General features: G+C 42.6%; 1 pseudogene; it reads left to right on the top strand.

The window, feature by feature from the left end:
* The first annotated feature begins 806 nt into the window (after positions 1–806).
* On the top strand, positions 807–1,750 carry LOC142841585 (polycomb group RING finger protein 6 pseudogene; annotated as a pseudogene).
* Positions 1,751–4,566: the final 2,816 nt, after the last annotated feature.

Below are 4,566 nucleotides of genomic sequence, written 5' to 3'. Positions count from 1 at the left end.
CTCTGCTTATTGCCACTTTGCCCTCCTATTGTGTATTTGCCCAGCTTTCTCTTTGCACTCAGCATCCCCTTGCCTTGTGGTCTCACCTACCCTCATCTTGTTTCAAATTGTTCACCTCTTGGTCTCATTTCACCCCAGGGTCTCACCTTGCCTGATGACTCTTGTCTTCCTCACCTTGCCTTCCCTGGAGGTCTTTTCTCAAGATACAGTCTCATCTTCTAGTCTTTCCTAACTTCCTGGCCTCGCCCCCTCGTGCTACCCTGAGGCTCTAAGCGCCTCCCAGTCTCACGTTGCTTCCTGACCTCGCCTTATTTCCTGAGCTCTGGAGTCCGGTTTCGCTGCTGCAACGCCCAGTCCAGTCTAGCCTCTTCTGACTCTGCGTCTCATCTCGCCTGATTCCGTGGTCTCCGGACCTGGCTCCGGGTCTCATCTGGCCCGGCTCCGGGATCTCATCTCGCCTGACTCCAGGTCTCACCTCGCCTGATTCCGGGATCTCGTCTGACCTCATTTCGGCTGATTCCGGGGGTTTCATCTGACCAGCTTTGGCTACCTCGGGGTCTCATCTCGCCTGACTCCTGGTTTCGCCTCGCCTCATCTCATCTCTACATTTTGCCTTGTTTCCCGCTCTTGCCTTGCTTCAGCCCAGGATTTCGCAGGTGGTCTCGGCTTAAGGTCTGGTCTCGCCTTGTCTTACCTTGCCACGTCTTCCCTTCCCTGTCAGTCTCACTCCAAGGTCTCGTTGCCTCCACATCTCAAGCTATCTCTCACCTTTGCCTCACATCTCTGCCTTACATCAGAATCTGGCCATGCCCTTGCCCAGTTTGTCCCCTGCCGGGCCAGCCAACGAGAGCAGCCCAGAGGTCCAAGAGGACAGCCTGGCTGCTGCCAAAACAGAGGGAGCCTTGTGGCCTGCAAGCCAGGGCTTGCCTTCTGCAGGCATCATGGCACCTCCAGCTGGCAACGAGGGCCAGTCCACTAGTGGGGATGTGGAGTCTCAGGAATGCCTGGAGTCCCAGTCTCCCAAAGGGGCAGAGAAGGCAGAGGAGGAGTCTGACCAGGAGGAGAACCTCGTTCCTCTCTCGCAGCTGACTCCCTACATCTCCTGTTACATTTGCAAAGGCTACTTAATAGATGCAGCAACCATCACAGAATGTCTCCATAGCTTCTGTAAAAGCTGCATCATAAAACATTTTGAAGATAACAACAAATGCCCAAAGTGCAACACTGTAGTGCATGAGGCCAAACCTCAAAATAGCCTGAGGTTGGATCCACAATTACAAAACATAGTGTACAAATTGGTGGCAGGTCTAGAGGAAAAAGAAAAAAAGCAAAGACGTGAATTCTACAAAGGAAATTGTCTGGAAACACCCAAACCTGCTGCTGTTCTGCAGCCAGGCCCTTCAAGCGAAGGGAGCACTAAAAAAGTAGAATAGTGCCTTAGTTCACATGAACCTGATATGTCCTGGAGGCTATGGGCACTAATGCAGACATTGGACATTGTAAACCACTACAGATGAAATTTGTGCGAGTCTCAGGACATGCAACCATTGGACATATAGTAAAATTTCTCAAAAGAAAAATGGACCTTGCTGCAGCATATAGGGTAGATAGCATGTGCGGTGGGCAGTTGCTGAAGGACTTTCAAACTCTGCAAGAAGTCCAGTGTACAGTAGGGGATGCTGGGATGCAGGACGGTCGGCTAGTCCTTTATTACAGTGTTGTGCTGTCTCCTCCCAATGTGACTCACTAGGGGTGGTATGAAGAGGCAGAAAGTGAGAAGGCCTCTGAAAAACTGCATCTTACTGAAGAGTTCCAGAAAACGTGGAATCCCCCTAGAATATGTACTGTTTCTGACACACCTGTCTCCTGCACCCGAGATCCAACATTTAAGGCACAGCTTGGAACAATAGAACATGTTTGTTCGTTTTGCTGCAGGCTGTAGGAAGCACTCAGAGCTTGAGAAAAAGTCGAATATCAAGTTTGAAAATTCTTTTGGTTTCGGAACACTTTAAGTTGTTTTTTTTTTATTACTGTCTTATAGAAAAGTTTCTTATAGTTTTCTCCTCTGTTGAACTGGCTATAAGTTGAACAATCAACGCTACGTTTTTATCTCACCACAGGCCCAATCAGGAACAAACCAGTCATGGGTTTGAACTTGTGAAACAGCGAGCCAAAATGGATTAATCACTGCACTTGTTTCTCGCAATATTAGAAGGCTAAGTAACTTCTCATCAAGTTGGTTGTTGGGATTTTCCCCTGTGGGATGGCATCAGTTGATTTTCCTTTTGGAAAACGAAGTTTGCTTTACATGGATATTCAAAGCCAGCTTTGTTGAATTGTGGAGTAAACTTGCTGTCCAAGGCCAAAATAATTGGCTATGTTTTTATTATTGCCATATTTTAAACTTAGCCTTTTTACAACTCGCAACACTCCTGAAGAGATGCTATTCAGTTCTAAAAGGTATGAATTCTTTTGTGTAAAGGAGACTATTTCCTGTATGGTGTATGACTTGAGCCATAAACCTTCAGTGTAGTAGGACATTTTGGTATGTCTTAGAATAAGAGGTGTTCCTTGGTGAATTTTATACACCATAGGTGTTATCAGTGGTGGCTGATACCTTGTAATGACACCACTTCTGAAATGGAAAAGTCCAGGTGAATCTGGAAAGTTACAGAATATTTACTTAGTGTTTCTTCAGAAAATCAGCTTCATTGAGTATTTTAACACTGCCTGGGGGAACCAAGCCCCAGCAGCACCGGGCTCAAAGGGAATCCAGAGTCAGCACGTACTGTGACTTTTCTATCTGAGGGGGTTTGAGAAAAACACTAACACTTTCTCTTGATGGTTTCTTTTATTTTCATTTCCTATGTATTCTTTTTGAATTGTATACTTTTTTCTACAGCTTATATACCCCAACAAAGTTTTACAGGCAACATAGTAATTACAGTGTTGTTACATTCTATTTTTCAAGTGAATGATTATAATGAATACAGGTAAGAACATGTTTTTCATCTTCCTTACATAATGAAACATTTTATATATTACAGGTAAAAAGCAAATTATCCCAAGAATCCATGTGCATTCATCCCCAAGCAATTTGTTGTAGATTAACTGTGTAGGCAAACAAAATATGCTTCTCAATCAGGTTTTTTACTGTCAGGCTACATTTTACAGTTACAAAGAAAGGGCCAATTACTTTATTGCTTATCTTGAAAGGTAATCGTAGAAGGAATCTCAAACTTAAACTTTTATGTATGAAAAAGAGTCAGCCAGTTACACTTTAAATCTTCAGGGTTCATAGCTATTGTATCTTATATCAATATAGTAGCCATCAACAGTTTCTTATATCAGGAGACTAAGGGCAGAAATGGGTAAATTGAGTTAATCATTACATTTAGTGTAGCCCAAATAATAAAAACCCATAGGCAGATATTGGGGTTCAAGCTAAAGATCAGAAAAGCAAAGCAGCCAAGCCACTAGCTCTTAACTTCTACCTCAGACCAAAATCAGTGATCCTGCCTCAACAAATTATTAGAATGAGACTGAGCTGAGACTTGTCTCTTCCTGTCTTATATTCCTCTTCAGTGCTGGGATTAAAGACGTGCACCACCACCGCCTGCCCTCTATGGCTGACTAGTGTGGCTGCTGGGATTAAAGGTGTGTGCCACTGCTGCCTGATCTGTATGGCTGGCTAGTGTGGCTGCTTTGCACTTTGATTTTTCAGGCAACCTCTTTTGTTTAAAACACAAATAATTTATAACATTATATTTCCCATTTTTGTCTAAAAAGGCTATAAATAAGAAACACTACATACAGTAAGTACAATAACTATATATAATATATAGGCAATAAATACATCAACAATGTCTATTCCATTTGCATTTGACAAATTCAGAGAAAATACTCCATATCTTATTTTGATGAGTTCAAAAGGTTGGACCTAATTTACTTTCTATTCTAATTTGCATTATCAAATTATCTTTTCGTGTCTCTCAACCTTTTACACTTTATACCTCTTTAGTGAGTTTCTTCTCTGAGTCTGCTAAACAAGGAAAACTATAACAATAACTGTCTAGTCTTCAACTACCTCAGAGAACAGAGAAGGGAATAACTGAGTAAGCAGGAAATGCAAACAAAAGATTTCCAAAAATGTGAGAAATAACAGGAAAAGCTGACTGCCTGAACAGTCAACCAAGGATGCTCTGCAACACTGGGAGCATCCATCTTTGGCTCTAGGCCTAGCATATCTGACAAACTTTTCTATAAAGCAGGATATTCTTAAGTGCAGTCCTATGTTGCCTTGGGAAAGTTCGAAAGTCCTCTCTTTTATGTCCTTCCTGTCTAATTTGTATAGCATACTGTCAGCAATCGAGGTGAAAGCACTTTCTTGCCCAGTTGCTTACTTTTTTTGCCACAAAGAGAGTAAACTCCATGTGCAGTTTCCTCAGTGCCCATTCTGTGAAGTAGATTGGTATTGCCAGGAGCAGACATGTCTCATTGTCATTAAAAAAAAACTATGTTAATAAAACATCTTAAATGCCATATTGTTAACTCTCTGAAGCATTT

The sequence above is a fragment of the Microtus pennsylvanicus genome, chromosome X, assembly GCF_037038515.1.
Source record: "Microtus pennsylvanicus isolate mMicPen1 chromosome X, mMicPen1.hap1, whole genome shotgun sequence".
Classification (NCBI taxonomy): Eukaryota; Metazoa; Chordata; class Mammalia; order Rodentia; family Cricetidae; genus Microtus; species Microtus pennsylvanicus.
This window is presented reverse-complemented; position numbering and strand designations above follow the sequence as displayed.